Source organism: Sebastes umbrosus, chromosome 3 (genome assembly GCF_015220745.1).
Source record: "Sebastes umbrosus isolate fSebUmb1 chromosome 3, fSebUmb1.pri, whole genome shotgun sequence".
Classification (NCBI taxonomy): Eukaryota; Metazoa; Chordata; class Actinopteri; order Perciformes; family Sebastidae; genus Sebastes; species Sebastes umbrosus.
Window position 1 is genome coordinate 32,522,808 of NC_051271.1, and position 19,716 is coordinate 32,542,523.

General features: G+C 39.4%; 1 long non-coding RNA gene across 1 annotated transcript; it reads left to right on the forward strand.

The window, feature by feature from the left end:
• Nucleotides 1–232: 232 nt before the first annotated feature.
• On the forward strand, nucleotides 233–19,439 carry LOC119485538. The gene is made up of 4 exons (XR_005206297.1): nucleotides 233–384; nucleotides 12,981–12,987; nucleotides 18,937–18,939; nucleotides 19,426–19,439. It is a non-coding gene; the product is annotated as an uncharacterized LOC119485538 (long non-coding RNA).
• Nucleotides 19,440–19,716: the final 277 nt, after the last annotated feature.

A 19,716-nucleotide genomic window follows, 5' to 3' on the forward strand; every position in this document is an offset into this window, starting at 1 on the left:
CAGGTGCAATTATGCAATAAGGAAAGTAACTAGGTGACGTAACTGAAAGAGCACCAGTCAAACCTCAAACGGTGGGAAGAAAAAGAACATGTTAATATGTCATTTCTGTTTGCTTTGATGTACAGTATTTATGTGAGGAATATTACAGTCTCCTTATCATTCAACGCAGATCTGATGTTTTAGTCTGCTGATATTTTTAATTTCTTCAGTGGCACGGAAGCTTCAGTGGACGTTTAAAGGGATGGTTTAGGTGTTTTGAAGTGGGGTTGTATGAGGTATTTATCCATATATGTGTATTACTTACAGTAGATGACTGTCGGCGTGCCCCCAGCATCAAGATACAGACAGAAGCACCGACACCAGTGCAAAGCAACACACTGCTGTGTATGGGGACAGCAGAAAAACACATTTTAGCCACCTAAAAGAAAGCGTTGAAGTGTATGCTATATATAATAAATATAGTATTGTTTGCCACTGAACGTCTTTCAAATCACAGTCATTAGTAGAAACTGCTCTGACCTCTCCAGTACCCCCAAATTTGAAAGAGGTCATTTGATCCAAGTGACTGAGCTCCAGAGGGGACTATTTCACTTCTGAGGTCAGCGGTGTAGTAATGTAGCTTAGCCCAAACCCTGCACGACGCCTGTCATTCTGTCTGTCCAGTCACTAGACAGGAAGCCCTTGACTTGACCATATATATTGACACGAGGATCTCCAATAGTGAGTCTGACCCCAGAGAAAGTGTGAGAGGCCAATAACCACATCATTAGACCCAGATTATCTGTAACAAAACCTATTAGTAGCCATTAGCAGGAGGAAATGACCCTGACCCTATCATTGTAGTTTTACTTCTTCTTTACTGGGAGACGAGACTGAAGAAAATAGATTAAGATCAGCTTGAATTACACCAACTAGGCCTGGAACACAGGGGATTTAAGATAGTATTGACACACACACACACACACATATAGAGAGATGCACACACAAACACACAGATATACATAGCTCCCTAGAGGATACGTTAGATGCAATAAATCCAGCCTCCAAATAGATAGCGCGCGCAACATGTGTGGCTTTTTAGATCAGTGCTGATATGATTATGCAGGCTCAGGACCATAGATATTGAGTAGATAGATTGTGCTGCTATAAACACACGCCAGGCTAGCCTGTGTCCGCTGCAGCTCCCTCAGACTCTGCTGACATCAGTGCTTTCCTCCACTTCCTGCTTATTAGGACAGAATTGTGTCCTCAGATGACCTGGGTCCTTTGACGGCCGTCAGCCAGGGACACAGATGCACACACATATACACAGAATAGACAAATGCTCCACACTGTACGTGGCTACATGCATTCATGCACAGTTGTGTGTGACCAAAATATAACCAAAGTGCATCTTAAAAGTAAGCAAATACACATAAATTGTGGACATTAAAAGAAGACACATGCACAACACTTCACTGTGTGATGTCATACCTCACAACTGATCAATAGCTCTACACCATTTTCAGCCCTAATGTCCTCCAAGAACGAGCGCCTTGTTGGCTAGACGTGTAAATCAATCGGAGGTAAAAATAAAGAAAAAAAAAAGGTGTGTGTGTATGTGGGCTTGTATTACCCACATTGTGGGGACATAGACCTGTTTACACTTTCACATTGTGGGGACTTGCCTTCCAAATGGGGACAAACTGCATGGTCCCATCACATAGATCATTATATTTTAGGGGGAGGACTTTGTTTAGGGTTAGGGTAAGGTTAGGTTTAGGGTAAGGGTTAGTATTAGGCAAGTAGCAGTTACAGTTAGGGTTAGGGTAATGTAAGTCAATGTAATGTCCTCAAAAGTCATGAAAACATGACTGTTTGTGATTGTGCATCTAAATATACATCAGAGTGGGTTTGTGAATAAGTCAAACCTACAATTCATTAGAACTGAGCTACATAATGGAACCCAAACATAACCCAAGAGTTATGTTTCAATTTTAACAAGCGAGGCTACCAAAAAAAAAAAAAAAAAAAAAAAACACCAAATGTGAATCTCACTCAACCACATCAGATGGCTCAGTCCCATTTTGGACAGCACACCCAGGGGCTTTCCTTGAAGAGTCACTCTGTATGAATCACACTCGAGCAGATCTGTTTATTGCAGTCACAGCAAGAATTCAGTTTATGAAAATGCTGTAGTGGATTTATTCCATAATCGTGGTTTAAAACTCAACCAATACTACTGTTTTACATTTCTTTTTTTATTATATTTGATTATTACCTATTATTTGCAGTACTTGAAATGGAAAAAAATAAATAAGTGCCAGTACTCTCTTCTTCACATGTTGGCGTGTGTATCAGCCGCTATCAACAATTTCTTGCGACTTATTCCTATTTATTATTTTTTTCTTTAAGCATGTTATACTGTGTCAGTCATAATCAGCTGTGGTTTCATTGCTATATTATTATACTTGGGCTATGCATCTTCTGTAGTAGGCCTATAATACTCCAATAATATTCCAACTGCAACATTATAGGGTTAAGGTGGTGTGTTTAGTGTTAATAGTTAAAGTGCTATCCTCTGTGTTATTTGTAGCCTACAGAAGGGTATCATTCAGGTTTTATGAGCAGTGTCCCAGTCAGGATGCTCCTACATATTATGCAGCAAGATAAAGAGACACGTTCTGAATTTCGACAGTGAATAAAAGACACTAGGAGATATTGGGTTTGGGGGTCCTCCCGCAAGAAAATTCAAGGGTTTTTGACTTAAAACTATGCAATTTTACATCATTTTGGACCACTATTATTATTAATGGTTCAATTATTATTTAATTATTTACCCATATCACAGCCTTCGTATGAACATTTAATTATTCTGGAAATGTTTGCCCTAAACGAGCAGATTCAGAAAACTTCTAAATAATGTTTCATTAATTAAATTTGTTCACAAATTAAAAAAAAGTTATGATGAACAGTTGACTAATTATTTTACAAAAAGGACGTGAACATTGTACCAATAAGTTACAGCATCCTTGATCTCAACCCCCCCGTGCCGTGCGTACGCTCTTCCAGACGATCTCCACATAGTTTTTATGTTCATTCGGCTTATGAGGCGCGGCGTTGCGGCGTCATGAATCGCAATTATGAATCTCCCAGAGAACCTGACAGAATGAGGGCAGAAAGAGCAACGGCAGCTTGTGAGAAGTGCCGGTACTCAAGAAAGTTATGGTACGCCAAAGAGTAAAATGAAGAAGTGACGATACTGCATACCGGTGAGTACCGGCCCACTTTGAGCACTGTTTATTTGAAATTTGTTGGAGAAATTACAGCAATGAAATATATGAGCTTGCTGAAATTCTTAAAAAAAATCATCCACAAGGTAATACTTATGAGAGGGGACAAGTAAAGGGGATTCCTTTTTAAACTTGTACTGATATCTTCAATACATACAGACAGTAATGAAGTGGCACCAGTACGCACGCACACGCGCACGCACACGCACACGCACACGCACATGCACACGCACACGCACACACACACACACAATTACATATAATGGCTCCTTTGGCAATTTTTTATGAAAAAAACGAACAAACAAACAAATAAAAATCACTTATACTTTATTTGATCAAATTCTATATTATGTTTTAATTGCACATACATATATACATATCAACACCTGAGCACTGAGCATAAAACAGAACAGCACTGCAGTTAGCTTAAAAGCTTAAACCTGCACTAATGAATGTCAGCAAACCTTTTTATCCATTAACACATCCAGTAGGCACAGAGCCACATGAGCATTTATTTTGTCGTGTTTCTGGTCCCCTGACGAATATAAGTCCAGTATTTGCTCTCTTTGCTCTTTCGCTGCTAAGTGCTCCCATTATGTTTACGAGCTAGTCGCTAACTTTATCTGTCTGTTTCTTGGTGCTGGAAAGGTAGTGCACAGTGGGTACATATGAGACTGAAACAAAACACTAAAGTTGCAGATTGTAAAAAACAAAACGGGCTGAAAGACACTAAAATGCTCTGCAGAGCTGAGAGAAACTGCAGAGTTCAAGGATAATTCTCTGTAGATTCATCAATAGGAGCAACACCTTTCACATAATAACATATTGATTAATGCAGCTTTAAAGTAGGCCTGTCGATCGATAAAATATTTAATTTGATTAATCGCATGATTGTCCATAGTTAATTGCAATTAATCGCTAATTAATCACACATTTTTTATCTGTTCAAAATGTACCTTAAAGGGATATTTGTGCCCAACAGGCAACAACAGCTGTCAGTGTGTCAGTGTGCTGACTTGACTATGACTTGCCCCAAACTGCATGTGATCATCATAAAGTGGGCATGTCTGTAAAGGGGAGACTCGTGGGTACCCATAGAACCCATTTACATTAACATATTTTGAGGTCAAAGGTCAAGGGACCCCTTTCAAAATGGTCATGCCAGTTTTTCCTTGACAAAATTTAGCTCAACTTTGGAATGTTATTTAGCCTCTTTAATCCATCTTTTATCTAACTTTAAAACTGAGCCCGCTACAACCTAATAATCGCAAGTTGCATTAATGCGTTAAAGGAATTAGGGGTATTAAAATTAATTTGCGTTAACGCATTATTATCATGTTAACTTTGACAACATTACTTTAAAGACAACCAAAATAAGACAGGGCTCAATATGGAAGAAGACTTTACAATACAATATTTGTGCTCAAAAGAAATAAATATCCCTAGAAAAATCGTTCCAACAATGGCCATGGGAAAGCTTCATCTGAAGATAAATAGCAGGAGTGGTGTACACTTCAAGCTCAGCCCTGACGACTCCCCTCTCTAGAGTGTGGAACATTAATAATTGGGGAAATAGATGGAACATTTCCTTCACATTATCATGCAATTAATCATAAATACGAGAAGCTTGTCTTTACTGAACAGCTGTTATTGCTGCAAACATTTGCAAAATTTATGACCTGTATTTGGAATTGCTTGTGAGAGAAACAGAAAGACATGAGGGTCCCTATGTAACACCCTGCGCAAAGCGGCGCACAGCGCAGCGCAACTGTAATTTCAGACTGACGCAGTTGTCATTTTTACGCCGTGCGCCCAAGTTGTAGCAAATATACTTGCGCCCATGGGCGTGTTGGTCTTAAAATGAGGTGTGGTCAGGCGCTTTGTTGGCGCATAGCTATCTTGAGGCAGCAGAAAGCGGTTGCGCCATTGACCAACAAAAACCTGGCACAGTATTTTTCTGCTTTTTAAAGGGCGCATTATTCAGATAGATATGAAGCTACATTAATTTTATACATAGGCAGGTTCACAACACGCACCCACTCTTCTCGTTACACACTCAGAGACGCGCAGAAGCTCTCCTCTTCCTCAGTCAAACACAGTGTCGGCACTAGAAAAATGTTTTTATTTATGTTAAGGACAACACAAAATGCAGGCGGCAGGTGACAAATCAAAATATAATGAAATATTATGAAGTAAGACTACCAGGCATTCTGGCATGACTGCGGTGACCGGACAGATCGCGGTGCACACACGCCTCTGTGGCATCTCCTCTCCTCATCCCTCTGTGTGTGCGAGTGTAGTCATAGGCTACTTCAAAGTTTGCGGGCCCTCTCTTCCTAAATGGCGGCATTTTGAGACTGATGGATCCGCGTGTTGCGCACCGCCTCTCTGGCAGTGCCCGACTGCGCGTAATGCATCTCCACAGGATTCCGCTCAGCCGGTCCGAGCCCCCCCGTGGGTTACATCGTTATCCAGTTTTCATTATTTATCAATACATGTTTATCATATTTAGCCTAGTGCTTTTTTATTATACAATGAATAATGCGCCCCCTGTGCCGCCTGTACCGGTTAAATAGGAAATCGGTGCATTTGCTCATATGCAGTCAAATAGAGCTTTTGATGGAACAGAGGATTGGGAGATAGCAGAGGAAGAGGGTCCACCGGCCATGCACATACATCTGCTCACGTACTTTCACTTTGCGCATGTACAGATCCTGTTTCCTCAGCAGAAAATGACTCGCTTCTCCACTTTGCTGAATCCGCCTTTTAAAAAGCAATGCACCAGTGTGTAGGTGCACCTGACTTTTAAAGGAAATGGGAGATGACACTCTGATTGGTTTGAATCCTGTTATGCCCAAAAACACACCTATGATTAATTAAGAGACTAAATACAACTCCTTTGCCCCTTGCACCTTACTTTGCGCCCAGATTTTGCGCCGCTTAACTAGCAAAAGTGGAGTTGGACAAGCCCGAAATGCACTTAGACTATGCGCTATAGATTGTTAAAATAAGGCCTGAAGTTATTAAAGTGAACATGTGTACAAGACTCTGACTTTCATACAGTGTTCCTCTTTTGGCACAGTGACATTCTGTCTTTAATTTCATGTGGCACGTCCTCTTTGTTCCCTCTTCTTGCCGCCTGAGAGGTAGGTGGATTGAACTGCTTGCTTTTGATTGCCATGGACTATATAATGACGACTGACGGATGATTGACAAATTGGCAAGGATCATATGATTGGCCAACTTTTCCATTCTACCACCAGTTAAATCACAGGGATTGATGGCTTGGGCTCTATCATGTCAGTTTTGAATGGACACATGAACAGATATACTATTCAGTCTACAGTACTTGGTTGGGGTACATGTGTATTTTCAACCTGTTCTCAATCCCAACTTGTCAAATATTGCAGCTTGGTCAGTGTCCCTCAGCGTCTGATACTGACGCACCAAGGCGCCCTTTAAAGTCGCAAAGGGCTTTCAACTAACTCCAATGTAAACCCATCTGCGTCATTATTAGATGGTCAGAGGAACTGATGTAGTATGAAGAGCTATATAAGTCTACGTATGAGGATGGATGGGTCAAACAAACATAGGACTCTCACCCAGGAGACCACTGTTTGTGTCCTGTTAGAAACCAAGTTAACATTTACTTATTTAACCATAGTTTTGTTACGTAAGTTACGTACCTTCCTTAACGGTAGTTACATAACACAGCTCAGTGCGCTTTTGTTTGCACTAAGACGTGTTTTTATCGGACCGAAGTGGTGACCAAAATCGCACTACACCAAAAAGAATCTGCTGACAACAGATATCTTATACACTCACTTACACACATACACACCCTGCACACACAGATATACAAATACTCCAGGGGCAACCCACCTCATTAGATATAGACAAACATTCAATTAGTCAGTGTAATAGGGAACATAAAGCATGTCTGTGGTGGTAATGCTTACATTCCTCCTTCCTAGTCAGCAGCACTAAAACAACTGGCTGAGGATTTATAAGCTAACTGGTGAATGATAATGCCTCTTTCTCTGTCCCTCTGTGTCACCGAAAGTGTGTTTGTCTTGTCCAAGCATTTGAAATTAGTGTTCATTGCCAGAGTAAATGGCTCTCTGCGGTTAGAGCCACATGAGACTAAAGAATGATCTCACTTTTCTTTACAAATGTTTGTCTAGGAGAGGCAGCAAGTCTGGGGAGAAACTTATAATAAAACAAAGTGAAACTGAATTTTTACAAAACTGAATCAAAGGTAAAAGCAGTGCAAGTAGATCTATGGACACACTCAGGTGAACTTGCTGGAATGATCTCTCCAACCGTTAGCCAACCACAGACATGTTTCAAGTAATTGTTTTGATGCCAACGTGTTAGAATGAGCTTTTTCTTGCCAAATAGCATCTCATAAAACTTTTAAACCACAAAAAAAAAAAAAACACAGTGTGAAGGTCACACCAAGCGTTAAAAACAATTCAATCAAAATCTGTGTGAATGGTCCGTTCGGTAGACACCGTGATGTCACCCATTAGGGGTGAGGACTACCGTTTTGAAGCTTTCAATTTGGCATTTTGGTCATCACCATCTTGTTTTTTTCAGGAACCAGAGGTGACCATATTTGGACGAGAGGGTGGAGCGGGATAAGAGTGAGGCCCTGTAGGGTCAGGTACCGTTAGCAGCAAACACTAGCGCTAGCTAGCTTAGTTAGTAAGGTGCATCTGTAATTCACATTAACTGTGATATTGATGGGGATGCTAATTTTGGTTAGCCAGAAACAGGCTTTAAATAAAATGTACCTACCAGAAGAAATTAACAGTCGACTGTGTCTTTTAGCACAACCGGACGCTGAACAAAGCAGTGGAAGCGACCTGTCACACAAAGCGATCATGCCCTTAATTGTACATAACTTTAAGTCTATAATTCAAACGGATGAGTTATATAAAAATTGACCCCACGTACAGTTGTCAAGAACGGGGAAATTAGCTATATAGACCAAAACCTTTGTTGTACCAGGCCGTAAACATGTTTATTTCTACTGTAAAGTCAAGTGGCCATTCAAGGAATTGCAGTTTTTTGCATGTCCGCGTTAACTTAATTTTTCAGTCCCGGAGGTTGGTGCTTGACTTTGACATGTGAAATTGGGCCTGAGAGTCCAAAATAGAAGAACCCATCATAGCTGTGTTGCACCATTCATTTTTATTTAACCTCCTCTGTAAAATAAAATAAAAAAATATATAATTTATATAGTCTTTTGAATAAACTCTGTGGACTTATTGTCCAGTTAGCGACCGAGCTAAGATAACAATCTATCAAGTTTACTAACTGACCGTTAACTGGTAACTGTACATGACAAAGATGGGGACATAAAATGTCTTTTCTGTTGACTAAAATAAACAAACATCAAATGACTAAAAGTGGAAGAAAAATGATTATATTGTTCTCAAAAGAAAGAAAGAAAAGGGCCTGCTACACCTACTAGTAGGTTCAGAAGGCCGTTGTCATCTCTTCACATGGTTGATCATTGATACGAATAGTAATGCCATGGCCATGGATGGGTAAAACAAATACAGGACTTTCACACAGGAGACAGCTGTTTGTGTCCCATGTAAAACCAAAAGATAACTTATTTTACCGAACTTTTGTTACGCAACCTACGTACTTCACTAACACCAAGTTACGTAAGTTACGTAACAAGCATACCTCTTTTAACCCAACCCACAATCTTTTCCTAAACCTAACCAAGTAATTGTGTTGCCTTAACCTAGTTAGCAATTAGTTAGTTTCACTTTCACAACCTGGTAGGTACAGTTTGGCCCGTCTGAAGCATTAGAATGGTAGTGATAACCACCGATAACGCCCATTCAATTGGCTGATAACATTCAAAAGGGTGATTAGTGAATGGGGGAATGGTATCAGCCCTTAAAAACACATTTTATGATGTTTAGTATTTAATGGAGACAAAGAGAGTAAATAATTAAACAAATGATAATGAAAACAAGATTATTAATTTCACGGTAAATAAACAATCATGGCTCTCTGCAACAACAAGTAAGTTGCATAAAAATTGAGAAGAAATGTAGAATATATTGCATATTAAAGAGCAGTTGTACACAATTTTAATAAGATTATTACATTTTGACAAGAAACTGGGATTTATGGTGCACACATCTAAGCATTGATTTTTTTTCTTCTATCTTACATGTATTCATAACAATGAGGTAGGAATGTGGTGCAAGGCAAAAATCAATAGCCGTTTTCCTCCATAATGCATTATATTAGTCTAATCATAATGATAATTACAATAATGTTTTGGGATTATAACGTAATGAAGACACAGATTATCTTTACTTTTGAGAAAATCTCATGGTACACATTAATTCACTCCATAGCTGCTGGCGCAGGGATTGGTAACCATGGAACAGAGTATGCAGACCTTGATATTTGGCTGATTAAAATTATGTTTGTGTGTGTGTGTGAGCATGTGGGTGTCTTGAAGCAATCATCTTTTATGCATAGTCTGTTTGCACAGGACTTTAATCTACCACGAATTTCAGGTGTATTTATCTTCACTGATTTTCCTAGTAAATAAACTTGACCCCAACATCAAAACCAGAAGGAGCAATGCCCACTCAAAATCCTCTCTGTGTCTCTCCCGTCTGTCATTCGCTGTTTCAAAGATTGTTGAACGACCAGCAATTGTATAAAACTAGATAGCAAATATGCAAATATTTTCTCCCTCTAACCTTGCATTACTCTCGACAGAAACAAACACTCAGAATCACGCACACACACACACACACACACACACACACACACACACAGACAAACACACATAAGACAGACCTTCTTGACAGTGAATTGGCTCTTATTGTCAGTGATGTCTGTTTGCAAGCCCTCCACACAAGCAGAAGGGGGAAAGAAAGGAAATAACAGAGTGGGAGAGAGAACAAGAGGAGTGTGGAAATGATGAAGGACCAAAACAAATCAGGTCGGGGAAGGGCGAATACAGAGAGACAGATGTGCTGCATAGATGGATCTGATGATGGATAAAAAGAAGTGTTTGTTCTTCTGAAAGTCAGACGGTAGAAAAATAAAGAGGGTGCCATTTGTTTGTTTTTTCACTGGATTTACATTGGAGAAAGTTTAGTGGGAGGGAACGGAAGCTTACGGCCCACATGTTAATAATCAATGTGCTATCTAGCTTGTCGGGAAGGAGGCTAAATAACGCTCCAAAGTAAGGCTAAACTTTGGTCAGCAAAAACTGGCATGACCACAATTGTTCTCTGACCTCAACATATGTGAATGAAAATGGGCTCTATGGGTACCCACTAGTTTCCCTTTACACGGGCAATGCCCACTTTATGATGATCACATGCAGTTTTGGGCAAAAACCATGCAGTTTTTGAGTGCAGTATAAATGTGTTATTTTCGCCTATTGTACAAATGGTGTGTTTGAATATTTCTGCATACTGGGGTCCCTAAACAGTCTTGGAATTACATATATTGGGTATCACTGGAAAGCTGAGACTCTTGTGGAAACCTAACTTCCTGTGAAAACAGAAGTTTATTTTGAAAGGACACTGTGCATGTAATGAGCGTATATTGACATGCCATCCCCGGATCCTCTAGAAGTAAAAAGTCAAGTCCAAAAGGGATATCCCATGCGTCGGTCTCGATGCCGAGGGGCACTGACCAAGCGTCGGTATTTGACAAGTTGGGAGTGAGAATGTGTTGATATTGCAGTACACATAGTAATATTGCCTTAGTGTTGGCCTGGCACATTCTCCATGCCTCGGTGGCCTAGTACATTTCGTCTCCTGCCTTTGGCCAGATGGAATCCAGCCTCGTCCACAAACACAAGAGTGTGAGGGATTTCACTTCTTTTCAGCTCTATTTTTCTCTATGATACAATAAACAAAATATCAAGAATCATACAGTTACAGCTCAGTAAAAATGTCATGTGCTCCTCTCTGCAACTTCAATAGGTATATACAGGCCATAAAAAAGGGAAACCCAGGTGTAGTGCATAGCACTGCTTTACCTACTGGCACCGCAGCTCCTTCACTCTGTCATACATTCTCTCAAATGGTACCTTGTAGAGTTGTTTCATGGTCATCTGATGCCTTTTCAACACTCTATTGCAGAGATACTGACAGAATTGACATTTTGAAAGACAACATTGACCTGTAAGGTTGCACTCTGGATCTCCCTCAGTGTAATAGCATTATTCACCACCACCACCACGTTGTGGATCTCTTGCCCTTGTTGAGGTGTAAAAACTGCTATTCTGCCACCAGCATGAGGTCGTGGCCTATGTCTACACACTGGATTGTTTATTACGGAATATGTACTGTACTGTAATGCAGTGTCCTATGATGTACTGTCTGCCTTATGTATTTCTTACAGCACGAGTTTCAGACATGAAAAAATTGACTTTTATTCTGGCTTATTGACTTTACCTTATTCTACTGTATTATTTTACTTAAATTCTACTGTATTGCTAAAACTGGAATACTGGAATATGAATAATTCAAGTATTGACTGAGTACATACCTGTTTTCCCTGTGGAATGTTTCGATAAGACACTGTAGCACGGTTGACATTAGGCTGCACTCGGCGGCCAGCCTCTGCCATTGTTAGGCCATGGTTCATGGTCCACAATTGTGGCCCGTATTTCATCTAGGACAGCTTTATGTTTTTGTACTCTTCTGCCTCTTCCTTCACTTGCGGCACCAGGGACATTTCCTGGTGGCTTGAGAGTTGTTTTTGCCTGCTGTGAACAGCAAACTGCAGGACCAGCAATAACACAGCAAGCAGGAATGAGTCGATAGGCCTCATTCAGAATCACCGCATCAGGCGCGATGCACATGCACTCGGGCCACAGATTCCGTTCGCAAGCCAAACTTCTCAATCTGCGAGATGTGATTTGTTGACAGTGACCAGTTGGCAACCTCCAGTTCTGAAAAGTGAAGCCAATGCGGAATTGCCTTAAAGTTGCATTCTTTCTAATAGTCAGCAGGGGGTGACTCCTATTGTTGCAAAAAGAAGTCTGATTGTATTGAAGTCTATGAGAAAATGACCATGACACTTGACTTATTACCTCAGTAAACATTGTAAACATGAGTTTATGGTCTCAATTGCTAGTTTCAAGTCTTCTTCAATACAGCATGATGTTCATTTAGTAAATTATGGTCCCATTTAGAGTGAAATAGACCATAAAACAGGGTATGCTTTAGGGCATGGCTACCTTGTGATTGACGGGTTGCTACTACGGCTTTTCCGGTCTGTGTGTTGTCCCCGTTTTCGTCTTACAACTTTAACCCTTTCACAGTGTGTTTTCAGTTCATAAAAGTTAATTGTAACATTTCGGTCAACTAAAAATGTCTTGTTGAGCGTTCGGTCGTACTCAGCTCCATCCTCTCGTGTCACTTCTGGTTACAAAAAAAAAGACGGCGATGGCCAAAAACCAAGATGGCGATGGCCAAAATGCAGAGCTTGAGGCTTCAAAATGGCAGTCTGTAAAAACCAATGGGTGACGTCATGGTGACTACGTCCACTTTTTATATACAGTCTATGACGGCGCCCAGCGAAATGGACATTCAGAAGAAAAGGGAAGGTGGAGCAGAGGCGGAGAGAATAAAAAAGAGAAAGGCCCTTGCCACAGAGTTAGCTAAATGCTGCAAAATAAGCAACATGTTTGCCAGTAAGGGACCAGGTCAGTCCAAACAATAGCTAAAACACACACACACAACATGCCTGACCCATCATAGCTAGCTAATTAGGTAACAAAGATGTATGTAGTTAAAGTTAAATTCCATTGACTCAGTGTATAGGTGTACACACACAGTCATTAGGCCACTTTTGTGCTGTAGTTTATGTTTAGTTTCATTGTATGTATGTGTGTACACAGAAGGAAATTGAACTCCAGACAGGTGAATACACATTTGCTGTGATCTAACTAAGAAAATGTGAGAAAACTGTTATACCCGTTACATCAACAAATAGGTAGCCTACAAAGTTAGTAGTGGGAGTGGACAGAGTGGCCTGGGATTGAGTCAAAATCCCGGTCTGAATTATTGTTTCAGTCAACTCGTCTTCCTCTATTCTGCTGTCTTCCCCTCACTACACCTCCACAGATCCTTACTCATCTTCCTCTTCCTCAGGCAGGCAGTTGCCCCGGTTCATTATTTACCTGGCCAGGTTCCTCCATGTTCAGAAATTGTAGTGATTCTGTTGTGGTCAAGCTCTATAAATATGCTTGGCAAAATCCATACTCATGAATAGCACAGGACAGGTAGCTATCATAGAATGTGTGGTTGGTTGATGTGAGATTTGTGACACTCCCCATTCGTTAGTGAAGTTCAAGATTCACCTGACTTGACATTCAATTTAGCAGACATTATAAGAAATCCATATTACTGTATTGATATTCCAGCCTAGTCGTACAGCAGTTCTTGAAATAGTCACGCAATTTAATGTACTGATCGTGTACATAGACACAAATTTTAAAAAAAATGTGTGCTGGATAGCACAAAATCAATTCGTATGTAATCCATGTAATTGTGAACCAGGAAAATTAAGAGCGGCGAATGCAGGATATGGAGGAAATCGGGGTGGATCAGTGGGTCAAAAAACACAGGACTTTCGCCAGCACTTCCAGAGTTATATAAACGCAAACCACGATGTTTTGTTTTTTTTAAGCAAATATTTTGGGCATTTAGCCTTCAATGGGTAGAGACATGTATAGTTATGAAAGGGGAAGCAAGAAAGGGGATGGCATGCAGCAAATGGCCGCGGGTCGGATTCAACCCCGGCCGCTGCGGTAAAGACTCAGCCTTGGTACATGGGACACCTGCTCTACCAGGTGAGCTACCAGTGCGCCCCCAAACCACGATCTTCTCCTAAGTAGGTTTTCTCACGTAACTTCCGTACTTAAGTTACGCCACTTCTGTTGTTATTTTAAACCAAACCCCAATCTTTTCCTAAACCTAACTAAGTAATTTTTTTTACATAAGCCTAACCAAGTTGATCTTTATCTAAGCCTAACTAAGTCGTTTTTTTACCTAAGCCTAACCAAGTCGATCTTTTCCTAAGCCTAACTAAGTAGTTTTTTTACCTAAGCCTAACCAACTCAAACCTTTCCTAAGCTTAACCAAGTTGATCTATTCCTAAACCTAACTTAAGTAGTTTCATTTTGAAAAGACTGGAGCGGAAATTGACACGTGCGTCAAGTGTTGCTGGACATTTGTTGGAAAGTGCACGAAATATATGTTGTTGAAAGTTGTGTGGAGCATCACAAAAAAGGGAAATTTGTGTCCATGTACACAAATCAAATAGATTAAATTTTGTGAGTATTTTAACAAACTACCGTGAGACTGTGTTGGATATTCATTGTATATATTCATGGTATATACAGTATACACTCGACAGATTTTGACAATTGAAAGCGCTATTGTGCATATGATGACTTACACAATGAAATAATCCATGCGTGATTTGGAGAGTACAACTATTACCATTACGCGACTCGACACCCGTCAATGATGAGGCAAAATGACAATGATTCATGAGTGTCTGAAATTTACTGTTCACCATAGAGTAAACTACTGTTAAAAGGTAGACAGGTGGATGGAAAACGTTTTACACAATCCAAAACAACAAATCAATGATCCACTGTAACTCTTCTGGCGTCTCCAGGTGTGTTGCATCAGTGGCTAATAACGAGTCAGTCCTGTCCACCTCTGTGACATCAGTGCTTACCCTGAGATCTCTTCTTCCTTCACACGGCCTCGTTTGCCAATTATAACACACATATTTAAAGTTAAATCAACCAAAGTGTCAAAAGTAAAGCACTTATTGTGAAGAATGGGATGCAAGTTTTAATGACGCTGCAACTTTTTGGGGAATTTATTAAGTGCTGAAATTATTCAGGGGACATTTCTCCACATTTTTAAATGATACATTTCTTCTTTTCACATTTTGTTAGAGGCTCTTGGGCTAGAACATTTTCCTTGACCTGGCAGCTTTGCCATCTCGCCATGCCACTCGAAACTGACTTGTGAAGACAAAAGCAATGAAAACCAGAAGGGCATTCGGAGGGTGCAGACCTCCGCCAAGGCTGTTTCTATAAATTAGAAAATAATGCATGTATCTGCTCTGTGGTTCGGATCCACTCCAAATTTTAATGGGTTCTTCCTTGGCCCATGCAATACCCTTCCACCAAGTTTCATGAAATCCACCTGGTAGTTTTTTCTGTAATCCTGCTGACAAAAAAACAAACCGAAACGAAAACATAACTTCTGTGAGCTAACCAGTAGGGCACGCTCACATGCACGAACATGGGTTAATAGGCACACGCGGCGAGCCTGGCTATGTCAACAAAGCACGCTCGGATTACAACACACACAGAGGGAGAGTGTCTTCATTCTCTGCTCAGGTAGACATTACTCCTCCATATCTTCACATAGCAAATAAGTGTTTGCTCTGGATATCAAATAGAGCACCTTTAACAAGGTTCAATGTGGTTGTTGTAATGCTGAGAGCAATTTGATATGAACACAAGTTCATTCTCTTAATCATTTGATGGAATCTCAAATGGGTCATCACTGAAAGAGAAAACTATTTTTATATCTTTTACATCTTGTGGGATTTAGGAGAAAAGAAAGGGACAGACACCAGCAGAGAGAAATGAAGACACCCAGGGTGAGAAAAGGCCGGACACCAGGAGTCAGAAACAGAAACACCAGGAGAGAAAGACACACACACACCAGGGGAGAGGGTGGGAGGGAGAGTGGGGGAGGCATGGCGTTTTGGATGTGGCCATGGGCACATCCCTGCATGCTCGAAACGGAACATTTCTCAACTTTAATAATGTCACACGATATGTCAGTGTCACACAGACAGATGAATGATGCTGCACCTGCAGGGAAGGATACACTTTCCCAGTGAGCAGCTGTAACCTTAAGTATTAAATTATCTGTGTGAATCAGCTTCTCATCCTCATGTTCGGGAACAAGCAAACAGAGATACCGTACAACTCCCGCTGTCAATTATTATTTTGACATTTTTATTACTTTTTTAATTAAAAATGCAGGTTACATTACATTTGAGTTAGAAAATGTCACGTTCTGTGTAATAATATTAACGTGCAAGAAGTAAAGGTTACACTTTATAATTGCTATTATTTATAGTTAATTAAACTTAGTTCATAATTATTTTACTGTTAAGAAATGATGAAATGATAATTAATAATGTGTACTAATAATTAGTAATCTATGATTTTTGCAATTTTATCATTAGTTTGTGTAATATGAAATAATCAGTCTATAAATTCTACAATGTATCGAAGCTAAAGCAGACAATAGCTTTACAAAGTAAGTATTAACCATTCAACAAGGTATAATAATCATCAGTTGCAACTTTAAAATAGCCATCCAAATAATGTTTATAGACGGTTTGCAAACCATTTATTAACAATTAAAGTGTTACATATATCTGTCTATATAATGTTTATACATGTTTTACAAATAATTCTTTAGGTTTATATACTGTAGATGGATGTATATGTTTTTTTATCAACATTATTACTAACACATTGAAAATTTGTACAGTGATAAAATCAATACTGTACAATCAGGCGGCAACCACTGGTTCTGAAAAGTGGAGCCATTGCGGAAGTGCCTTAAACTTAAATTCTTTCAAATGGCCAGCAGGGGGCGACACCTCTGGTTTCAAAAATAAGTCTGATTGTATATATAAGTCTATGAGAAATGACCCTACTTCTCACTTGATTTATTACCTCAGTAAACATTGTAAACATGAGTTTATGGTCTCAATCGCTATAGTTTCAAGTCTTCTTCAATACAGCATGATGTTCATTTAGTAGATTATGGTCCCATTTAGAGTTAAATAAAGCAGGGTATGCTTTAGGGTGTGGCTACCTTGTGATTGATGGGTTGATACAGCATTTCCGGTCTGGGTGTTGTCCATGTTTTTATCTTTCAACTTTAACCCTTTAACAGTGTGTTTTCAGTTAATGTAACATTTTGGTTGCCTAAAAATGTCTTATTCAGCATTCGGTTGTACTTAGCTCCGCCCTCTCGTGTCACTTCTGGTAGCAAAAAAACAAGATGACGGCGGCCAAAAACCAAGATGGCTATGGCCAAAATGTTGAAATCGAGGCTACAAAACAGCTCCATGGAAGAGCTTTCAACCAGCTCTTATCATGGCCGCCACTTACCTTTCTAAGCAAAAAAGACTATTCAACTTCAGCCAAGGACAGAAAGAGTCCTTGTATGGGAAGTAAGAGAAACTCTCGACTGCTCTTGCCACTGAATGAACTAAATAAACCACCTGCCTCAACCACTGCACACCAACTAACCACCATCTCTGCACACAAAAGAGAGCCCAGAAATCCGACTTTAAACACACACATCATTTTATATTTGCAATATATATTTGTTTTATATATATATATGTAAAACCTTACTAACTAGTAACTTATTTTGTCACATAGATGTAGTCAAAAGTAGAATATTACCAGCTGAAATACTGTGACATAAATGTTTCATAGAAATGGAAAAAATGACACTCCTGCACCTACAAGAGTCAATATTACACTGAAAATATCTGAAAAATACTATTTGCATTTCTGCCAGACCGTTGAGCCAGATAACTATATGATGTCTGTCACTGACTCCTCATTGTTGAAATGCTTGTCAGAGGACGCGCAGCGAGAGAATATTTGGTATAATAGCATTTGTTTAAAAGTTATTTCTGGCAGAAGAAAGAAACAAGAGAACATTTAGTTGAGCAGTGGAGAGATGCTTGTTGTATTTAGTTTACTGTTATTGTTAGAGAATAAGAAGAATATACTGTAAGAGTATATTCTTGCTCTGACTGATCTTATTTTTAATAACATTTAACTACATTAATGTTTACATATTTTCTACAGCATCAGTATTAAAAAGTGCTGGAAGTGAGAAAAAAAAAGTCCCAGTACTCCCTTATTCAAATGTTGGTGTGTGTATTGACTGTTATCAGCAACTACTTATTCCTATTTATTCATTATTCAAGTGTGTTATACTGTGTCAGTCATAATCAGCTGTGGTTTTATTGTTATATTATTATACTTGGGCTATGCATCTTCTGTAGAAGGCCTATAATACTACAATACTATTCCAACTGGAACATTATAGGGTTAGGGGGGTGTGTTTAGTGTTAATAGTTAAAGGGCTTTCCTGTGTTATTTGTAGCCTATAGTAGGGCATCATTAAGATTTTAGGAGCAGTCAGGATGCTCCTACATATTATGCAGCAGGATAAAGAGACACTTTCTGAATTTCTACAGTGAATAAAAGACGATATATAGGAGATATTGGGTTTGGGGGTCCCCCCTCAAGAAAATCTGAAGTATTTTGACTTAAAACTATGTAATTTTACATTATTTTGGACCAGTATTATTACTGGTTAAATTATTATTTTATTATTTACACATATCACAGCCTTCGTCTGGACATTTAATTCTTCTGGAAATGTTTACTCTGCAAAATTATATTCTATAAATCAAAAGGGCAGATTCAGAAAACTTTTAAATAATGTTTCATTAATTATATGTGTTCACAAAAAAGCTAAGACGAACAGTTGACTAAATATTTTACAAAAAGGATGTGAACATTGTATCCATAAACTACAGCACCCTCGTTCTAACGCGCATAACAGCGGCGGCTATTTTGATGTGTGTCATACGGTGCCGGTATGTTTCAGACTACAGTATATACTCACCTTTTTATGCAAAATAATGTATTAATTAATCTTATCTTTATGTTGAGATATCTTTACTTTGGTTATTTAGCTTATTTTGTTACACAGTAGTTGCGGTACTGCAGGTAAAGCATTTCCTCTCGCTAGAAAAACTTTGTCCAACATTGTTGTCGTTCCATCTAACAGTACTTCATCTGATAAGCTACTGTTCTTGTGGAAACCCTGACCTCAAATACCCTTGTGCATCCTTGACGTGGTAAAGATCTCAGCAGTCATTTCCACTGATAAACCCTTTTATCAAATCGCCCATTCAGATAAGATACAGATCTCTGACAGATGCCGTTGTTGGTAATTACAGCTGAATTGATTGCTGAAGCAGTGGGATGGGTCAGGGCAGGATGGCAGTCCTGAACTTTTTGTCCTTCATCTGTTTCATATATCCTCTTTACAGCCGCACATATCAAAGGGTAGCGTGCCTGTGATTGAAACTGCTTATTAACCTTCTGCATAGTCATCACTATTTGCATTTTATATGCTCAATGCAGTGTGCGATTATCCCCCTGTGCACTGCTCAGACTGCAGTATACTCAAACAGCACAGTATAAACCAGCAGATACAAATGTATACAAACGTACAATACAAACTATTTTATATTTAATTTAACATGTAATTTATAACCGTTA